Raw genomic sequence first — 22,715 nt, forward strand, 5'->3', positions numbered from 1 at the left:
ACTGCGATAGAAAGTATTGAAGCAGTTTTTAGTGTAATTATTTGATATAAAGCCTATAAGTTCTTAGAAAAAATATGCCATTTTTTTTAGCCTGCTTGTAACAAAAAAACAAGTCATGAGATCAGATATATTAAAGAGCAGTTACTCAGGAGGCTAACTGTTCAGATATCAGAGGAAAACAGGACAGTAGCGACTTGGCCACACCTAACTGCTTGCTGATGTGATAAGAACAGACAGTTGGGGGCCTCAAGAACACATGGGAGTAACTCAGAGAAAAACTGAAACTAGGACAAAGGTCAGCAGAATCAGTATAAAAGACCTACTTCAAGCTAACTATTTGAAATCAGAGAAAGAACAGCTCAGAGGAAAAGCTTTTGGACATTACCAGTGGTTAATGAAGTGCCTGATGAGCTGTTGCTGGTTTCCCGGCTCTGTGTTCCCAGATTTCCAAAGATATATCAGACTCACATTGGGAACTGTGAGGGGAAGTATTTTTGTGTATATTCTTTAATGCAAACTCTAATCTTGTATGCTTTTATTGCTCATTCTCAGACTTATAAGTAAAACTTCTATATTTATAAATAAGTGTGGAGATCATGTGATGCTGTGAAGGGGAACAGATGTAGCTTTCCTCTCCTGGCTCCCCATTTACCCATCCAGCCCCATCCACAGCAGCCAATGCTAATCTAAGAGTCCCTGGAAACAGCTACTTACTCCTAATACTCACGGCTATCGTTTACTGGGGGCAATATCGATGTGGACCGCCAAAAAGGAGCGAGAAAAATCAGAGTCAGACCGCGGCCTACTGACGCGCCTTCTGATGACAATGCGGGAGCAATGGAGTCAATTGGGCTGATATAAAGGCTGCCATAGAGGAGGCCCTGGAACCAGAATTTAAGAAGATATCGAATCAACTCCTCAATCTTACCACCTCGATAGCCGGCTACGAAAAGTGCTTCACTGAGCTGGAACAGCGCGTCTCGGACACACAGTCTGAACCGGTCCCGACGATCAAACCTCCGGTTCATGGGGCTGCCAGAATCTCTGGATGAAAAAGAGCTCCCCAGGATGCTGGAAACGTGGCTGACCCAGGGACTGCACCTTTCTCCGGCGCGTAGGCCCTTGCGGGTTGAGCGCGCCCACAGGTTAGGCCCTAAGAGATCGCAGTAGGATCGCCCCCGCGACGTTATCGCGAAAATAAATTTTGTCCATAGAGATCTTGCAGGCAGTGCGTGGGGGGGAAAGCCTTTCTCTACGACAGCAAGAAGATTTTGGTCTTCCAGGACTTCTCTGCGGCCTTCTCAGCATAGCGGCGCGCACTTTCCCCCTACTGTGCCCAGCTGCATAACGTGGGCCTTCGTGCAATCATTGTTTATCGGGCCAAGGTTCAAGTGAGCACCCCAAAAGGCCCGTGCTGGTTTTCGGAGGTGGGGCCGGTCAGGGACGACATCGCTACACTTGATGGGCCCCCAGCAAGCCCTCGGGAGTCCCTTGATGACCGCGAGAGATAAATGGGGCCCGGAGATCTCTGGTTAATTTCAGCATGGCACTAGCAAGGGGAGGACTGTGAGCCTTTTTTTTCTTCTTTTACCACTCCAGGTTTGCTATCATTTGGCTCCTTTGTTTTTTAAGCTCCAGCGTGGTTCTCATGTTGCCAATGCAGAACTTTACTATATTTTGGGGCTCAGACCCCAACCCGCTGGCCAGCCACAATGTTTCTTCCTCTCTTGGGACTGATTGCTCAGCATAGTCCCTGGTTTTGTTAACTCTGTATTAAATTGTTCCTGGTTGGCTTGGGATCGTTTAGCCATGATGTCCTTTTCAGCTGGGGCTTCTTTCAAGCCGGATGGGGGGGTGGGGCGGGGGCTGGTAGTGTCTTAGTGATCTAGTTCATGGGGTTAGGTAAAGTAGAGGGACGAGGAGAAGGGGGGGTGGAGGGAGGGATAGAGGAGGGAACAGTAGGTTCCAGGGACAGGGAGGGGGGGGGGTCATTGGGTTTAGGAGATGTCAATGTTCCTTGCTTGTTCTCCACCTGCTTGCTACTGGGAACACTAGTTTAGAGGGAGTGGTCCATGCTGAGAGGGCCACTCCTCATCTAAATATGTATGACACAATTTCGGGCGCCCTCACCGCTTTGCTTTGATGGCCAGCCGAGGTACTTGTATTCTTTCCTGGAACGTTTGTGGTATTAATTCCCCCATCAAAAGATCCAAGGTACTTCAGGCTTTAAAAAAAGAAATCAGCGGATCTGGCCTTCCCACAGGAAACCCACCTGACCGATACAGAACATGCGAAGTTACGGCAGAGCTGGGTGGGATCCGTGCACTACGCATCTGCCAGCACTAGATCCGCAGGGGCGGCCATTTTAATTCGGAACAACCTACCATTTAAGATTATAGCGGAGATTAAGGACCCGCACGGTCGCCACCTAATCTTACTGACAGAATTCAATCGCATCCCCCCTCCCTCGTTCTGAGTAACATCTATGCCCTGAACACTTCTAGGGCCCTTTTTTTTCCAGACACTGCACAAACTGCTGCTTCCCTACATAGATCTTGCTGTGGTGGTTGGAGGGCATTTTAATTCGGTTCGGGATCCGAAATGGGACAAGTCCTCTGCCTCTCAGAATGACAGGGCTTACAGTAGAGGGATAAGGTTTCTGGAAAATTCCTTACATTTAGTGGACACCTGGCATACCCTGCATCCTTTTGATAGAGACTTTACCCACCTATCCAGTGCACATGCGACACACTCAGGACTAGACTACTTTCTAGTGAGTGCACACTATTTTTCCAAAATTTCCACAGCTGGGATTGGAGATATTATATCTGATCATGCTCCGATCTGGATAGAGCTGGCACACTCCCCTTTGGGGTCCTCTGCCTGCCACTGGAGACACCCCTATTTCCTAGTGGATGTCATTCTTTCCAGGAGTTTCTACAGAAAAGATGGGCGGATTACTCCAAACTGTGAATGCCCAACATAGTAGGGATCCCGTCTTATTTTGGAACACAGCTAAAGTGGTATTGAGGGGTGACATTATTTCTTATCTAGCACATCAAAAGAAACTCTAGATAAAAGACTGCTGGCCCTCAGTGCCCAGCTCCAACGGGCGAAACAGGCTTTGATTGGTTCCAACTCCCAGATCCATAGAGAGTCCTATTTATCCCTGCAAACTGCGATTAATTCCCTTTTACACCAACGGCCAAAGAAGAGCCTTTTGTATTATCAGTTTAAACTCTATAAGTTTGGGAGTAAGTCAGGGACAATGCTGGCCAATTTGATCAAATCTGCTCGGGGGTGCCGCTTTATACCTGCCATCAAGACCTCGGGGGGACAAATAGTCAATGATACTCCTTTCGCAGTTATTATTCAGACCTGTGTAAGTCCGAGGGCTGGAGTCCAGAAAGATGGGATGGTTTATGTGCACGTCTCCACCTCCCTTCCATTACTTCTGACCAGAGTCGGTGCTTAAATGAGCCAGTTTTGGAAGAAGAGGTGCAACTGGCCATTTGCAACATGCAGAAATTGAAAGCCCCTGGCCCAGATGGCTATAGTTCGGAGTTTTATAAATGTCCTATAGACCCCCTTACACAGCTCCTTCCCCAAGTGTTCTATACCCTGGTCCATGCAGGTGCTTTTCCTGATCATGGGAATGTGGCTCATGTGACCCTCATTCCCAAACCCGGGAAGGATCCCTTATTGCCTGCCTCGTATTGCCCAATCTTGTTGAATGTGGACCATAAACTTTTGGCCAAAATTCTGGCGGACGTTAGGAAACGTTTCGCCCTTACGAATATTAGGTGGGTGACAGCGGCAATGGCGCTCTGCAATCAGACTGACACTCCTTACCTCGTTGTTAGTTTTGATGCAGAAAAAGCCTTTGACCGGGTGGAATGGGGTTACATGTTTCATTTGCTCAGCTCTTTGGGGTTTTATCAGGCCATTCAATTGCTTTATCACACCCCAGCTGCCTCTATATTGGTTAACGGATTGCACTCTGCACCTTTCCCTGTCTCACGGCGTACTCGCCAGGGATGTCTGCTATAACCACTATTATTTCTTTTGACGTTATAGCCCCTACTCCTTGCCATACAAGGACTCTCCCACCATACGAGGCATCCAATTCCACGCTCAGGCGCAGAGGGAAATTTTCAAGTATGCAGCATTTGCAGGTGATATTTTAGTTTTTCTCACTAACTCTCAGAGTTCGTTGAATACTGTGTACAATTCTGGTCGCCGCATCTCAAAAAAGATATAATTACGATGGAGAAGGTACAGAGAAGGGCAACCAAAATGATAAAGGGGATGGAACAACTCCCCTATGAGGAAAGACTAAAGAGGTTAGGGCTGTTCAGCTTGGAGAAGAGACGACTGAGGGGAGATATGATAGAGGTGTTTAAAATCATGAGAGGTCTAGAACGGGTAGATGTGAATCGGTTATTTACTCTTTCGGATAGTAGAAAGACTAGGGGGCACTCCATGAAGTTAGCATAGGGCACATTTAAAACTAATCGGAGAAAGTTCTTTTTTACTCAACGCACAATTAAACTCTGGAATTTGTTGCCAGAGGATGTGGTTAGTGCAGTTAGTATAGCTGTGTTTTAAAAAAGGATTGGATAAGTTCTTGGAGGAGAAGTCCATTACCTGCTATTAAGTTCACTTAGAGAATAGCCACTGCCATTCGCAATGGTAACATGGAATAGACTTAGTTTTTGGGTACTTGCCAGGTTCTTATGGCCTGGATTGGCCACTGTTGGAAACAGGATGCTGGGCTTGATGGACCTTTGGTCTGACCCAGTATGGCATTTTCTTATGTCTTATGTTCGTTGCCTGTTTAATGCTTTTGGTGTTTTCTCTGGCTTGCGGATCAACTGGGACAAGTCGGAAGCCCTAGCCTTCCCAGAGACTCTTAAAGAGCGTTGGGGAGGAGACTCCATCAAGTATTTTGGGATTCACCTGTCAGTTGATTTGGATGTCATTTATAATCTCAATGTACCAGGCTTGCCTACACTTACTCAGGATAAGCTGCGTGCTTGGCGGGACTTACCCCTATTTCTTGAGGGTCGTATTAATCTCTTTAAAATAGTTCTCCTGCCTAAATGGCTATAGGTCCTACAAAATTTTCTGCTTTCGCTCAAATAACGTGACATTGGGCGTTTAGACAAAATGTTGCGTGCTTTTTGTGGCAGGGGAAGAAGGTCCGTATACCTTTAGTCTGGTTGAAACTGTCGGGAGGTATGGGGTTTCGAACTTCATCTGATACAATGTGGCGGCCAATCTTCGTTTAGTACGTGATTGGATTCTAGGGGAGTCCGCCTTTGTGAATATCTTGGCTGAGAAAATGGTAGTGACCCCCCCTAGACCTGAAATTTGTTCTCCTGGCCCCTCTAAATGCTTTACCCCCTGCGCTCATGCAAGACCCATTAATCACACCCATTAGGAGGGCTTGGACTTTTCTCACCAAACAATTGGGTGTGCCCAGAGTTTGCTCCTACCTCCTGCCTATAGTTGGAAACCAGGAGTTTTTACCCGGCTCTCACTCCTCCAGTTTTCAGGGTTGGGGACTGATGGGAATCATGCAATTGGGTCACCTGTTAGACGTAAAAGGTAACCTCCTACCCTTTGATACACTGAAGATGCTGTATGGATTAATGGATGTCCATCTCTTTGGGTACTTGCAAATTTGGCATTACGTCCATTCCCTTGCGTCTCCTACTAGACAGCCGTCACATTTTCAGACATTAGATACCTTCTTCCAGTTTGAACGATAAAGGTCACTTTCCCTATCCGTTTATTACAAGAGGTTACTCCAGGGCCTTTCTATGAGCACACATCTTACTTCTGTGGAAAGATGGAATAAGGATGGTTTTTTTTTCTCTATCTGTAGAGACCTTCTCCGCTTGTATGAGGAACTTAGCAACTGTCACTGGCAATATGTACTTCAGGGAAATGCAATACAAATTTCTTCGGAGAGCTTATGTTTCTCCACAAATCGCATACCATGCCAAACTGGCTATAAAATCTATGTGTCAATGTTGTCATGTGACCGTAGGCACCTTATCCCAAGCATTTTGGGCCTGCCCTCTCATCCAAATATAGTGGGGGAAGGTTGTGGATTATTTGAAGAATCTTCTGGATGTGCCCATTCCAATCTCTCCGCATTTGATCTTATTTGATTGCATTCCCCAGTCACTTATTAGGGGTGTGGGTCCTCGCTTGTTCTTAAAGAAAGCATGTGCGGTGGGGAAAAAAGTTATCTTCTTGTACTGGAGGGAGAGGGACGCTCCTTCCTTTTGGACTTGGCGCATTCATCTCCACCGTATGATGCAGATGGACCAACCTGGCCTCGAGAATATCACCATGCAATATCATATCCAGATATTGCAGCGGTACCAGGTAGTCGGTGAGATAACTAATATCAGGGAATCATACTAGACTCCCATTCCATAACAATGCCTCATGTTTGCATTTGTGGGAAGAGTGGTTTATTATTATTATTAAAATGATTAATTTAATTAATTTAATTAAAATGATTAATCCTCCTGGAGCGTCTAACAGACATTGGTATCTCCGGTTCAGCCCACAATTGGTTTAAGTCCTTCCTCTGCAATAGAACCTTCAAAGTCAAAATCAATAATAAAGAATCACCCCTGACAAAATCCCCACTTGGTGTACCACAAGGATCTTCCTTATCACCCACGCTTTTCAACATCTACCTCCTCCCCCTCTGCCAATTGCTAACCGATCTCAACCTATTTCACTACCTCTACGCTGACGATGTGCAGATTCTGATCCCTATAACAGAATCTATCTCAAAAGCTCTCACCCACTGGAACAACTGTCTTCTATCCATTACCAACCTTCTCAACAGCTTAAACCTGGTCCTCAATGCCTCGAAGACAGAGCTCCTCCTCATCTCTTCAAACCAAGATAACATCCTCCCACCGTCCACCCACAATACACTTTTCACCCATCAACATGTAAGAGACCTCGGGGCAATTCTTGACAATCGCCTAAACCTGAAGAAAATGGTCAACACCACAACCAAAGACTGCTTCTACAGACTCCAAGTTCTAAAACGAATCAAACCTCTCCTATTTTTCCAGGACTTCAGGACAGTTCTCCAATGTTTGTTGTTCGCCAAAATTGATTACTGCAGTGCCCTCCTCCTAGGCCTCCCTAAATCCACCACCAAGCCACTACAGATGATACAGAACGCCGCAGCGAGATTATTGACCAACACCAATCGTGGAGACCACATCTCACCCATACTCAGAAACCTACACTGGTTACCAGTGAATTTCAGAATCCTGCACAAATCAATCACCTTGATACAGAAATCCATCCACCACCAACTTCAACTCGATCTTGAAATACCCTTCAAACTACATTCTTCCAATAGACCAACGAGAGAAATTCACAAAGGAACCCTGCAATTTCCCCCAACTAAAACCACACGCCTCACCTCGACTAAAGATCAAGCCTTCTCGATAGCAGGCCCAGATATCTGGAATAACATCCCTGCAGACCTCAGATCGGAACCCTGCCTCTTAACATTTAGGAAAAAACTCAAGACATGGCTCTTCAGCCAAGCCTTCTCCGAACCCCCTGATATTCACTAGTTAGCTCTTACTCTATACCTGAATGATGGCCTTATTCTCTGCCTGTACGATAGACCCTGATTCTCTTAAGCACATTATGCCTTATCTATCTTATCTATGGTATTATATTTATAATTGCTGTCTGCTCTAACTATCTTTCCAGCTGATTAAGCCTCCAAGTTCTTACTCCCTGTTGTATGTAACTTTGCCTCTTCCACACCATTTGTTGAATTACGTTAGTTGTCACTACAGTTTTTTTACCCTGTTCGATGTAAACCGATCTGATATGGTTCTTTTCTATGAAGGTCGGTATAGAAAAGTGTTAAATAAATAAATAAATAATTTGGACATTTAGTCCTCATAGCCTGTTTCCCATTCTAACCATAAACCCATCAGGGTATAAAATGGCAAACCTTAGAAGAACTCCCCTCCCTGGATGTCTGATCAGGGCAGTCAGAATGCCTTACAATTCACACCTATTCCTTTTGAGGAACGCCACAGATTAATGGGTTCCACATGGTTCCCATTTTCCAGCACACATGCTATTGGCTGTCTCTCTATTGCTGTTCTGCGCTTACAAGCCTTAGTAGAAACCCTTAAGAACGCTGCCCAGGATAATCTCAGTGCTCTAGCACATCAAGTAGCTGAAATTCGTCTTTCTGCCATGGATAATCGTATGGCATTAGATTTAATCCTGGCAGAAAAAGGGTCTGTTTGCCAAGTACTAAATGATGAACTTGGTGCCCAGTGTTGCACAGAGATTATCGATCGTACCCCATGGATACTAAACAGCACTAAATGGTTAATTGAACATTATAATCTTTGCCTAGGATGGGCCAAATAACCTGATTGGGCTATTGGCATGTATGTATGGTGGGAACATATTAAAGCATGGGGAAAGAAAATACTGATTTATGTTTGCATTAGCCTTGCTTTATACCTGGAATTGTTATTTTGATATGTATTGTGAAAGCTATTATTACTCGTGTGCTTACCCTTCCTCTCCGTAAGAAGGAAGTACATATGAACAAGTATTATTAGTGATTACTCTGCCTCGAGATCTGGTGGGTTTAGTGTGGGAAATTATTTTAAAGAGGAAGTTAGCTTATTCGATAACGGAGAGTTGGGGGCCTCAGTGAGCACATGGGGACTGGTCCAGAGAAAAAACTAGGACGAAGGTCAGAAGAATTAACTTAAAAAGGGCAACTTGAGACTGTTTGGGGGTCATTTTCCAAGGTGTTATTGCGGGAGATAAATTCGCAAATCGTGTGGCTCCATTTGCATTACCTTCTGCGCTACAGGTCAGTAAAGGGTTATCGCAGTCCACGACAATTCGAGAGCCTTGCTATAGTGCCTATGCCCTAGACAGGTATTTGTATCCCTATGGGAGGGCCACCTAGTAACTCGAGGTGGGGATTAGGTATGAGCGTAGGGGGTTGGGGGCCACTTTCACATTCAACATGAGACGTACGGAAAGAACAGTGGTCTCTAGTGAAGATTTGCTGGCCGTCTGAGTGAGAAAACTCACTCCAAGAAGAGATTTGGGCAACATTCTCTCCACCTAGCTTGTTGTTGCCCAGGTAGAGTGTCCATCAAGCTAGGTGGAGAGAACATTGCCCAAATCTCTTCTTGGAGTGAGTTTCCCCGCTGCATGAAAAATGCCTTATTTGCATGGGACACGCCCCCTCATGTGTTATCATGCGTTACCACTGCGATATTGGAAAATGAGGCCCTTTGTAATCAGAGAACCAACAGCTCGGAGGAAAAGCTTTTTGGACATTATCAGTGGTTCATGAAGTGGCCAGTGAGTTGTTGCTGATTTTCCCATGCGTTGTCCCGGCTTTCCAAAATACATCACATTGGGAATCGTGAGGAAAGTATTTTGTGTACATATTCTTTGATGCAAACTCTATGCTTTGATTGCTTATTCTCAGACTGATAAGTAAAGCTTCTATACTTTTAATTGTGTTGTATATTCAGCCACCCCCCTTTACCCCACTTTTTACATATAGGTAGATTATATGGGGCCATTGTCTACTGGTAAACAGGGGCATCAGTTTATTCTGAATATTGTAGATACTTGTTTCAGAAGCAGGCCATCTGTTTCCTTTCTAAAGAGCCACTGCAGACAATACTCTTATAGCTTAAAAACAGTTTTTCACTTTCATGGCTGCCCTGTGGAAATTCAATCTGATAATGGCTCCCACTTAACAGGAAAAACAGTGCAGTCTTTTGCAGCTTCTATTTATTAGCTTTTCCATATTCCTTACCAGCCAGCGGCAGCAGGCTTGGTGGAAAGAATTAATGGGCTTGTCAAACAACAACTGCGATTGCAGGGCACTGATGCCTGTACTGGGAGGGTCACTAATTTACCTGTTGTGGAATCTTACTTAAAGGCTCGACCTTCGGTACTTAATGTTTTACGTTCCAGCTGTTTCTTTGGGAGATGCATCAGAAAGGTTGTTCTGTGAAGACAGAAAGTTTGGGCCTGTTTTCCACTTCCCACATCTGACTGCAGCAAAGGCGAAATCTTAGCGTTGGGTCCAGGGCGTACTGCGTCAGTACTGATGGAAGGACGCACTGGTCTTCCTGCCAAGTCACTGACTTAAAGCTGCAGAATGAACATTTCTGTATAAAAGACTGTGCTTTGGTTTGTTTGCTTTAATCTTTTTGAGTTGCATTTTACATGCTTAGCATTAGAATCACTCACTAATATCACACATTATGATAATTATGGTTACATACATATACGCCATAAGCATGAAATAGAAATCCCTCTGAGATATCTTTGGCCTTTCCTAATATCTCTAATTATACCGCCCCGAGTTTGGATGTCCTAGAATGCCCTTAAGGGTTGGTGATCGTTCTGTTATTATAGCCAATGCCCCCATACCATTAGCCATAATGGCTAACTGTTCACGTAGTAATACTAATCCCAGATTCTCTGCTCTGTGCCCACAAGCTAGACCTATGGCTAATGATATCTTCCGCTCCCGATATCAAGGAACCGTCGATCAGCGTTGGGAGGTGGCTCCGAGAGAGCAGCATTCAGTTACAAGTCAGCGTTTGAAGAAAGTATTTATTTATTTATTTATTTAGCTTTTTTATATACCGGCATTCATGAAAGTCACATCATGCCGGTTCACATAGAACAAGGGGTGCAATGAACAGTATAACTAAACTTGTGCAGTAAACTAAACTTGTGCAGTAAAAAGTAAAAGTTTCCTGATGAAGGCATAATACGCCGAAACTTGTACAAGTCGAATATTAGATTACCAGAACAACGTTGCACTTTTTCTGTGGACACAGAGATTTAACAGCGGAACGGTTGGAGACTTTTAAAGCTAAGTAAAAACTTCATTTAGAACAAACAAAATCTGCATTTTAAATGTAATAGTAACATCGATGATTTTCAAAGAATGATACTTTAATGTCAAGGACACAAGAGATTTAATAACGGCATTGCCGGAGACATTTAAAGCTTAAGTACACTTTGAAAATACTTAGAACTTGTAAGCATTATGAATGCAGTATTTTTCATTGTGATTTGCAATAATAATAAACAAAAAATTTCGACGGTGAGAAATTTAAGAGGTGTGCACACACGGATAAGTTTTTAAAGAAAAGAAGAATAAAAGTTTACAAAAAATAAAAATAAAGAAACACATGGTGGTTGAGGCCACACTCAAAATATAAAAGGGATGTGGTTAAAAAATGGAGGTTGGATGGTAGCTAATGATTAAATCAGAGAAGGCATTCATGGGTAGGGCCGTGCAAATTTTATGAAACTTCCATTCAGCCTCATAATAAATTTTTCATAAATTTTTCATAAATTCACAATCTTGGCAGAAAGAGGGTTTGTTTGCCAAGTCCCAAATGATGAACTCAGTGCCCAGTGTAGCACAGAGATCATTGATCCTACCCTACAGGTACTAAACAATTCTAATTGGTTACTTGAATGGTTTACATGTAAATATCATTTAGGAATCGATTTTGCTACCTTATAAATACTTTACTGTTCAGTTATCTCCCCACTTTCTCTTTTCCAGATCCCAGTTATCATTACCCTGTTTTATTGTAACTGTTGAACTTTCCTACCACTCTCTTGCTACTGTGGTTCGAGTTCTCTCTACTTTACACACATTGTTAAATGTAAACCGGTTTGATGTGATTCCTGTCATGAAAATCGGTATAGCAAAATAATAAATAAATAAACATGTAGGCACATAAATTAATGTAGGTGGATGCGTACCCTAGAACATTCTAACAGGTGCCACAAAAGGTTCAGTTACAATCAATCGTTAAAGACAATCAATTGTTTAGTGAAGTAGGTCATGACCAAGTGTACCTGTAAGGTACGGTTCACGGGTAAAAATCATATTTATAGTGTTTATTGTGAGGTAGAGTTCATAGATTATTAAAATGCACATTCTTAGAATAGTGCTGTGTGCTGGCGCTCTTCTGCCTCTTCCTGTGTATTTTCTATTCTCCGTTCTCTTTGGGAAAAGCTTGTTTAAAAAGCCATGTTTTTAAACTTTTTAAAAAGGTTTTGAGATCTCTTTGTAATCCGATCTCTAAGGGCATTGTGTTCCATAGTGTAGGGCCTGCTAAAGATAAGGCCCTTTCTCTCACTTTATTTATTTATTTATTTATTTATTTATTTATTTATTTAAAATGTTTGTATACCGACATTCATTAAGAAAACATCACACCGGTTTCCATGTAACAAAAAATGGCCAACGGGGCTTTACAATGAAACTGATAAGAGAACTGGGTGGGGGAGAGAGTGGGGGAAACAAAGGTAATGCTGTACAAATAAATAAATGCAATAAAATGGTTAGATATACGCAATGAAAAAATTATATACAAGTAAATTGTTTACAGTAAAATGTTAGGGGGAGGGAGCTAAGAAGGGGGAAATCGGTAATATGCTTGGGGGGGCGAGGGGAGGGGCGGGGGGAAGGTTGTGGAGGACAGGAGTGAAAAGCAGGGGGGTTCATGTGTAGGCTCGTGTAAAAAGCCAAGTCTTGAGATTTTGTCTGAAATTTTTGTTGCAGGTCTCAAGGCGTAGGTGGGTGGGCATAGAGTTCCATAGAGAGGCTCCAGCTAGGGATAGCGCACGTTGTTTGGTGGTTGATAGGTGGAAGAGTTTGGGAGAAGGGGTGTGAATATTTGCTGTGTAGGGCGTTCTGGTGGGTCTGGGGGAGAAACGGATGTGTAAACTGTCTGAGAACCAGTGCATGTCAGGATTGTGGACGGCTTTATGAATGAGGGTGAGGGTTTTGAATTGAATTCTGGCTGTGATGGGAAGCCAGTGAAGTTGTTTGAGAACAGGTGCGATGTGTTCTTTTCTACGGGAGCCGGTTAATACACGTGCAGCTGCATTTTGGAGCAGCTGAAGGGGGGCAATGGTGTTCTTCGGGAGGCCAAGGAGTAAGGTGTTTGAGTAGTCTATTTTGGATAAAATTAGGGCTTGTAGGGCAGTTCTAAAGTCGTTGAAATGCAGGAGGGGTTTAAGCTTTTTGAGAGTGTGTAGTTTGTAGTAACAGTCTTTGATGGTGGAAGAGATAAATTTCTGCAGGCTGAATTGGGGGTGAAGTGTGACACCTAGGTCTCACTTGAGTTAGTCTCGTTGTTTTGACTGAAGGAATGGTTAAGAGTGCCTTGTTTGCTGATCAAAGGTTTCTGTGTGGGACGTGTACTTGTAATGCTGTGTTTAGCCAGTCTGTTTTTCATCCTGTATTAGTTTATGTATGGTACATAAGGCTTTGTATTTTATTCTGTCTTCTATGGGTAGCCAATGTAATTCTGCCAGGGTTTCGGTTATACGGTCCCTCCTCCTTTTTCCGGTTTTACCGGCGTTGATTGTCGAACCCACTGACAGCCACGGGTTCAGAAAATGGGCGCTGGCAAAATTGAGCATCTGTCTTCCAACCCGCAAGCCGCGTGCTGATTTTTTTTTTTACGAATTTTTTATTTTTTTTTATTTTTGGGGCCTCCCACTTAATATCGCTATGATATTAAGTCGGAGGGTGTACAGAAAAGCAGTTTTTTCTGCTTTTCTGTACACTTTCCTGGTGCCGGCTGAAATTAACTCCTGCCTTTGGCTGGCAGGAGTTAATTTCTGAGAGTAAAATGTGTGGCTTGGCTGCACATTTTACTTTCTGGATCGCGCGGGACTAACTAATAGGCTCATCAACATGCATTTGCATGTTGTGGGCGCTATTAGGTTCGGGTGGGTTGGACGCACGTTTTTGGACCCTTTCTGAATAAGGGGTAACGCTAGCGCGTCAAAAATGTGCATCCAATGGAGGGTTAACAGTGCGCTCCGTTGGAGCACACTGTACTGTATCGGCCCGAATGTGAATTAAATGTGGGTGCCCAGCAGTCTCCCTTCCTCTCAATCCTTCCACTTTGTTCCCATCCACCTGCCATAAGCTCCCTAACTCCACAGCTAGTCACCTCCTTACCTCCTTCCCCCTACCAAGCCAGCTCCATTCAGTTACCCATAACCCTCCCCAGCAGCAAGCTCAGACCCCAGCTAGTTACCCCTCTCCCTCACCTCTTCCTGCCTCCCCTGCAGCAGTTGATCCTGCTCCGCATCTCTCTCTGCGAGTTAGGGCCAGAAGGTGCCCTCACTCCTGCACTGCTCTCGCAGTCTCTTCTCAGAGACTGAGAGACCCGTGTGGGAGTCCAAGCACGGCACTGCTCAGACCCATAGAGCTGAATGGTGCAGAACGGCAGGGAATAGTTGTGGTGATGGTGAGGCAGCAGCTGTGGCAGCGTCAGGGTATAAAATTTCCAAGTGCCCTGGTGATCTGGGACCCAGGCTTTATCAAGCCCTGCACTTGGTGGAGGAGACCAGTGTGCTAAGGTGTGTTAACAGCATTGCAAACATGAATACTTATTAAGCATGTGTTAATGCAAGCTACCAGTAACACAACTCATCAGGTCAGTCTGGGTTACAGGTCATTCATTTTAATGCAGACTTCAAGGGACTAACAGGAGCTCAGATGTTAACGAGCTGTGAGGAAATCAACTCCCTTTGCCCAAGGTCATTTCATGTCTGTTGATGACAGAAGAGCAATCCCTGAGGCAGTGAGAGCACAGATGGTGTAAGTGGAAGCTGCAGTGGAAAGTGCAGATAAAGCTCTCTCTTCTCATTCTTTCCCTTTTCTGCTTGTGTTTATTTCGTTTCCAAGCTTTAGAGAGCCAAGTGACAGAGCTGCCTCCATCTGGTCCTGTCGAGGCTGCGTCCTCCCTTTCTTACTGTTTTCGAGGCTGTACTCGATGCCCTTGAATCTGAGGTATGGTTTTCCTTATTATCTAGGTCCACTGTTTACTTGGCCAGAGAGCGCAAATTTGGGAATTCTGGTGTCCTCCATCCTTATGACAAGGCTTGCCTGCCAAAGCCGAGTTATTTCCACCATTCCATCTGTGCTAGGTGACCAACATTCAAAGCCTCGTGGCTGGGTAACTCACAAGTTATCTGGTTAAATGTTGAGTTTTCAAATTTGCTGGTACTTATCGCTAAAAATGAGTCAAATTAGTGATGGGCATTCCAGGGAGGGGACAAGTTAGCCGATTAATTTCTCTGGATAATTCTGATATTAGGAGTCCAGACCAGCCAACCCCTCTGACGTCACTCCCCAATTCAATGTAATTGTGGCACCCCTTCCCCTCCCCCTGCTCCCCAGGTATCTTTGCCGATCTCAGACTTCAGCCGGGATGGAGACCCGCGGATACCACAATCCCGGCTCCTGCTTTTCCTGTTCCTGTGTGAGCAGTGCAGAGAGCGCCAGCCGGGATCAGGGCAGGAGCTCAGCACAATGAGACTGGGAAAGGTCCTGGGAGGGGGTGAGAGGAGGGGATTTGTGGCGCAATCCTGTGTAAACGGGGAACAGGCAAACCCGGGAACGCTCCGGATTTGACCCGGAGACGCCGGAATTAGAAAGCGTCTGATTGGCTTACACGGGCCAATTGCCTCCTCCCTTTTTCCTGCCCTGTGACCAATCAGAGGGCTCCTTTCCTCTTCCTGAGCCTGGCAGACCAATGCTGGCAGGCAGGAAGGGAGGAGGCCTCCGATTGGCCTGTGGGAACAGGAAGAAGGGAGGAGGCCAATAGCAGAAGCAGCAGTAGAAGATGCTGCTGCTGCTATTGGCTGGAAGAGAAGGAGTCTTCCTATCAAGCCCGGGAGGAGGTTGCCCCTACTGGTGAGAGGTAGTCAGTGCGGGGGGATATTGGTGCATGTGTGTTTGTATGTAGATGTGAGGGGGCGTGTGTGTGCATGTGTGTTTGTATGTAGATGTGAGGGGGCGTGTGTGTGTGTAGATGTGAGGAGCACGCGTGTGTTTGTTTGTATGTAGATATTGGTGCATGTGTGTTTGTATGTAGATGTGAGGGGGCGTGTGTGTGCATGTGTGTTTGTATGTAGATGTGAGGGGGCGTGTGTGTGTGTAGATGTGAGGAGCACGCGTGTGTTTGTTTGTATGTAGATATTGGTGCATGTGTGTTTGTATGTAGATGTGAGGGGGCGTGTGTGTGTGTGTGTGTGTGTAGATGTGAAGAGCACGTGTGTGTTTGTATGTAGATGTGAGGGGACGTGTGTGTGTGTGTGTTTGTATGTAGATGAAGGGGGCGTGTGTGTGTGTGTTTGTATGTAGATGTGAGGGGACGTGTGTGTGTGTTTGTATGTAGATGTGAGGGGCGCGTGTGTGTGTGTGTTTGTAGATGTGAGGGGACATGTGTGTGTGTGTGCACATGGGGAAATAACACGTCTGTGAGAGTGTGTGGTTTGTGTAGGAGGAAGAGAAGTGAAAGTGTGAATGAACATGGGTGTGAGGGAGAGTGGGTGTGCGGGGGTGGAAGAGGGAGGGAAGTGAGGAAGCGAGCATGTGTGTGAGAGGGGTGTGCATGTGGGAAAATGAGAGTAGAGCTGTAAGTGAGCAGGTGAGAATGAGGCAGAAGAGCGTGTAAGAATGAGCGTGTGCGTGTGGAAAGTGATCGTGAACATGTGTGTGTGTCATGAGAGTAAGTTTGTGCACATCCGCCCCTCCCCCTCCCTCCAGCATTCACGGGAATCTCAGGGTGACTGGAAATCAAAAGTTCCCAGGTATGCGGATAGGGGAGGCCGGCCCTGGCTCCTTCCACTTTTACTGTTTAAATCCTTTTAGAAGGGATTTGGGAGCGGAGGATCCTGACCCAACAGGGCCAATGGTCACAGCTCGGGTGTGTGGTGGGGGTGGGGGGTGTCATTTGGGACATTCGGCCCATAAGATTCCTTTTTCTTTAAAGTCTGCGTTGCCATGGAACCGGCTCTATTCTTTTGACCAGAACTGAAAGCCTCCCAGGCCTGTAAAGATCTTTGCACTGTGCTGGGATAAATTTCTCTTTAAGTGTTGGTGCCCTGTGTATAAGAGGACAGAGAAGAATCTCTTTAGCTGATCAGAAACCAGGGCCAGCATTTCCCTCCATTTTCAGCAGCTGCAGGGATGGGTTCAGGCTGAAGGTTTTCCTCTTCCTGGAGGGAGCAGATCTGGGGCTTGCAGGGATTTCAGAAAGTTTCTGCCTTTATTCTGACTCTTTTCTGCTCCTTCCAGCCCTGCAAACACTAGAGAAAGTGGTGAGAAAGCAGCCCCACCCTCAGCTGCAGCTCCTGAACCATCTCTCCACTACAATCTCTCTGAAATCCAGCTGCATGACTTTATCTTTCGCCAGACTGCTACACCCATATAACCCCTCTTCTCAAGTCACTGCATTCACCCTCTATCCATTCCCACATATGTTCCTCCGCCATTTTTTTAATAGAATTTTATTGGTGTAACAGAAACATATTACAAGAGAAAAAATAGAGCACAATGAAAAATCACCAGTAATACATGAATTAACCCCTAAATGTGATCCTCCCCCCCCCCCCCTTCACCAACAGACCCAAGTAATTCCTCAGGGAAATGCACATATAAGTTGCAGTAAATCCGACTCATGGTTGTGATTGATGTAATATACGTCCTCTCCTCACTGACTGCTTGTGCCAGGCTTCTCATACATGGCCAGTCCAACCAAGCCGAGTTGACAGTCTGGATGACCATCTTTCCATAGTTGCTGCGGGTTTCATCGATCTCCGGCAGGACGCCATTGTAAATAGTTATCCCATATTCTATGGAAAGTCTGAAGGGTGTGGCGTTTTTCTGCTTTTATTTTAGACATCGTGCAGACATAGTCCAATCTTCTCAACACCGCCTGAAATCAAACTCCTCCATTTTGCAGCTCCTCACTACCTGTCCTCTTATCTCTCCTTATACCCCTCCTCCTCATTCATCAGGCAAGTCCCTTCTATCTGTGCCCTTCTCCTCTAACCCCTCCTCCAACTCTGTGCATTACATTGGCTGCATCGCCTGCTTGCAATGGACTTCCTGAACGGGTGTGCCAGGCTCCCTCTCTTGCCTTATTCTAATCCATTTCCTTAAAAGATGAAATGAAATGCCCAATGTCTCTTTTGCCCTGTGTGTTTGTCTTGATTAGATTGTAAGCTCTAACGAGTAGGGTCTGTCTCTTATATGTTTTTGTACAGTGCTATGTACATTGAGTAGCTCTATGGGAGTGATAAGTAGTAGTAGTAAATGTAACTTTAGGAATCACTGTCCCATGGGTCCATGTCGTCACTGATGGGCATCTCCACAACATCATGAATGTGCTTAAGGTGTTCCCTGAGGAGCTGGGAGTTTACAATGGACCAGCAGTGTCTTCCCACCTGGAGCCAGCTCTGGCACCCATTCACCTGAAATCCAGGAAGTGCCTTTTGCACCCTGGTTTAAGATGAGGTGGAGCTTGAGGATCTCCTAGCGCAATGGATCCTAGAACCATTTCTGCATTAGAAAATGGGCCATTGTACCAGTACTGTAGGGGTTACAGGGGTAAAGCAGCTTTTGCAAATCAATCAGGAGACAGAGTTTTTTTTTTTTTAATTTAATTTTATTTATGTTCCACCTTTCAGGTACTGTAGTTCTTTCTCTATCCACAGTGGGCTCACAATCTGTACCTGAGGCCACAAGGTGTGGTGGCAGTGGGATTTGAACCCTGGCTTCCAGCCCACTGCTCAAACCACCAGACTTTTACAACCTGCGAGCAGAGGCGTTTCAGGGATGGAGCTGAGGCAGAGCTGGAGGGGTGGAGTCAGCAGAATTTCAAATGTCCCTCAGATACAGCACCAAAGGCGAGCCAGGCACTTGGAAAATATATTCTTGGTGATGAGCAGGAGTTGTAATTGTCAGTATTATTTGCCTGGTGTATTAAGAGAATGTTTTTTTATTCAGATGATCTTTAGCCGGTCCGCAGGTGGCAGTATAAGAGCGCAGTGTTCCCCTGGCACCAGGAGCTGGAGCTGAGGGGATGAATCCCAGGACCGATGTCTTCACCCTGCTGCTAAGTTCTGAGAGAGAGAGACTGTAACACTGAGAGAGAGATGCTCGTTTCAGCAGACATTGCACTGGTTAGAGTGATAGAACGGGCTGAGAGAATGAGAGGTGGAATTAGCAGAAAGAGAGAGAGAGAGACCTGTTTCAGCTGGGAAGTACAGCTGAGGGGTGACAGGAAAAGGTTGCACAGGACCCTCATATCTAACTGGGAAGGATGCAGCATTTCACTCTGCAGACAAACTCTTCAGTACCAGTTGTTACTGTTCCTTTTCTTTTCCCCTCTTTGCTGTTTCCAGTTTATCAAGCCCTTTGAGTTAACTGTAAATCCTTTTCTTATATATAATAACAAACATTCATTTATTAGCACTGTTTCTGTGAATGTGACAGGTGAGTTAGTACTGGGTGTCAGCAGGGTCCTGCACCAAGTCTCACACAGCTCTGTCAGGTTTTTGTGTCAGATAGAGCTGGAGCAACCAACCAGCATCTGAATCAGTGACCACAGATTGTGCTAATAAATAAACCTTTGACTGCTATTTAGTGATTCCTCAGTTGTTATATTTATTGTTTTGTCTTTTCTGGGTCCCTTTTCCCAGAGGAGGACCTAGTTTAGGGTAGTGAGTGGACTAAGCCATTTGCTATGGCTCACTGGAGTAACTATAGAGGGCAGACAGTTCCCTGTGCTCTGAGGGACTCCTCGTCTCTGAGAAATCACTGATTAGCACTGTGAAGTCCCTGAATACCAACAAAATGTTTCTTCATTTATATTTATAAACTAATAGGTCCATGCAGCGGTGCTGAGAGCAGGAAGTTAGCTGGATTTATCCAGGTACGAGTTCCCGCTGGATAGACCCAAAGACAGTGGAGTAAGTTTATCCAGCTCACTTCAGGGCTGCTACCCAGCTAAACATAAGCCCCACACCCGGTCATCTCTTTTTATCCAGGTTAAGTTAATCATTCATTGGCCCACAATTTGAACACTTTGCGGTTTGTCCAGCTAAATTCCAAACTCAGCCGGACAAATCTACAGACCAAGGACCTTTAAAAGTATTACAGGGCACAAAGCGCTGTTTGCAAAGGCTCCTTACCACATGCTAATTATTGACGTCACGGCAATCACACGACACGACAGGGGATGGTCAGGGAAACATCTGATGCACCGTTGCAGAAGTTGGCAGGACGAGCAGAACCAGAAAGAGAAAGAAAGGAGATGTGTGAGCATTTCCTGATGTCCTACTTTCCATGTGAGTTACAGGCATTGATCTTGGGTATCACAAAGTTAGTTATGTCCATTTCTGTATACAAAGTATGGAGCAAGTTTTCAGAAGAGCTGCTGAGTGGCCACAAGAGTTGATTACGTTGATTGGAATAATTTTCAATCACAGCATGGCGGCTGGAAATGTTCCCAAATTTAGCTTAGCCGGTTCAGCACTGAGCAGCTTCCTGAAAACTTACCCTGAGCAGCTCCAGAGGATCTACCCTCACTGAAGGACCTGCCCCTTAATCTAAAAAAATACCCACCACTCCCCCGACCCCAGAGCTCACCCCCTCCCCTGACCTCAGAGCTTACTCCAGCCCCAGAACCCTCCCTTCCCATGACCCCTGACCTCACCTCCTCCTGACCCCAGAGCTTACTCCAGCCCCAGAGCCCTCCATTACCATGACCCCTGACCTCACCCTCTCCCAACCCCAGAGCCCACCCTCACCATGACCCCTGACCTCACCCCCTCCCATGACCCCAGAGCTTGCTCCAGCCCCAGAGCCCTCCATTACCATGACCCCTGACCTCACCCCCTCCGATCCCAGAGCCCACCCTTATGACCCCTAAGCTAACCCCTCTCTTCCAATCTTTGACCGCACGTCCCCTTCCCCTGCCCCCTAGGACTCTCATACACTGTGGTTATTGCACTTGACCTGCCAGTGATAGAGCACAATCCTTGGCCATCGTGCATCCCCCAGCAGGTAATTCCACCCCTCAGAGCACTGCCAGTGAGAGGATGACGCCTCTAGTTTGTAACGTGCATAATACTTTACATCTATAGGCCGGCAAGGTTAGATAATGTGTCTGAGCTTAAAAATAAATGGAATAACATCAGTTATTCTCTCTCTGCTGCTGGAGCTAGATAAATAACATAAGAAATGCCATTCTGGATCAGACCAAAGGTCCATCAATCCCAGCATCCTGTCCCCGAGAGAGGCCAATCCAGGTCAGCAGAATCCCAGAGAATGGATTGCTCGCCCTCATAACCAGGGCTGACAGAGAGGAGGAGAATCCTCTAGGGCTGCATAAAGGGACCGTGAGTGCTGTCTGCACGCTGAAGCACTTCCTGCAACCTGCGGGTTTAGCATGAAGCACTAACATCTTCTCTAGAAAGCCCCAGAGTTGACCTTGTCCAAAATTATTGAAAAAGTAGCTCAAGACAGGCAAACCTGAGATAGGACAATACTTTTCAGGAACATTTGGGAGAAGATGGGTATTTTTTTAAAAAACCAGACCGACTGAGGCTGTAACTTACCGGGTTCTGAAATGGGATTGATGGTGGGAAAAGAGAAAAGGGAAGAGCATCAAGGATGGAAGGGGCAAGGGAGAGGGAGGTTAGACAAGACGGGGAAAGGTGAGGGAAGGATGGAAATGGCAAGGGAGTGGGAGTGGGAGGTTAGACAAGAGGGGGGAAGGTGAGGGAAGGATGGAAATGGCAAGGGAGTGGGAGGTTAGACAAGAGGGGGGAAGGTGAGGGAAGGATGGAAATGGCAAGGGAGTGGGAGGTTAGACAAGACGGGGGAAGGTGAGGGAACACATTCACACACATACATACACATTCATGCACATTCACACGGGGATGGAGGAGTGGGGGCAGGGGAGGGAGTTACAGGGGAGGGATCACATGGAAGGGAACAGGGGAAGGGGAGGGGAGGGGAGGGGGAGGACAAGGTCTGGGGAGGGTAAGGGGAGGACAGGGTCTGGGGAGGGGGTACAGTCACTCAGTCTTCTTCTTTCTCTGTTAAATAAAGAAAGGTTCAGACTTTAAAATGTGTAAGACTGAACGCACATCACCATTATATACAGGGAGGACAATAATGAAAGCCATTTCCGGGGGTAAAGCCCTCTTTTATCCACAGAAATGGGCTGTTTGATTACTGTCCGTCCTCTACACAAGTAAAAGTAGGAGCATAGAACAAGGCGAGGGCTTTTCCCCGTGTAGTTTTGTAAATATTTCTGGTTTGGGGTTAGCACAGGGGGAAAACTATATGCAGAGTTTTCCTTTAACACCGAGCCCTCACATAAAGCAGGCAGGGCTATTATTGAGGGGGCAATAAACAAAGCAAATCTAGATGTGTACTTTTGTATTCCTTATCACAGCAAACCTCCAGGTTAAAATTCACATGGGATTGGCCGGACCTTGCGTACTTTGATTATTTAGGTCAAGGCTGGGAAACATCCAGACCCAGGCGAGACCCACAGCTCAGTCCCAGGCAGCCCCTGCCAGAGCCCAAACCAGAGGTTCATGGTGGGAGCTTTTGCTCCGAGTCTCTGACTCCTCCCCCTCCCCTCCCCCCCCCATAATCAAATGTTCACGGCAGGAGCGAGCAGGATCTGCTGCCACAGCTTTGGTTCATCCCCCACCGTGTCCTTGAAATAAATATTCATAAGGACTGGAGAGTGGCACAAGAGCTCCTGCCTCATCCTCGGCTCCTTCCT

The 22,715-nt window shown here is 45.8% G+C and overlaps 1 long non-coding RNA gene across 1 annotated transcript in view; it reads right to left on the minus strand.

Moving 5' to 3' along the window:
* LOC115085891 overlaps nt 1-21,832 on the minus strand; it is a 318,986-nt gene extending 297,154 nt beyond the window's left edge. Inside the window, exons 1-2 of the long non-coding RNA XR_003854976.1 lie at nt 21,532-21,832; nt 20,104-20,166 (exon numbers count right to left, since the gene is read on the minus strand). This is a non-coding gene — a long non-coding RNA (uncharacterized LOC115085891). The remainder of the gene's footprint in view (nt 1-20,103; nt 20,167-21,531) is intronic.
* Between the last annotated feature and the right edge of the window lie 883 nt (nt 21,833-22,715).

The sequence above is a fragment of the Rhinatrema bivittatum genome, chromosome 2 (assembly GCF_901001135.1).
Source record: "Rhinatrema bivittatum chromosome 2, aRhiBiv1.1, whole genome shotgun sequence".
Taxonomy (NCBI): Eukaryota; Metazoa; Chordata; class Amphibia; order Gymnophiona; family Rhinatrematidae; genus Rhinatrema; species Rhinatrema bivittatum.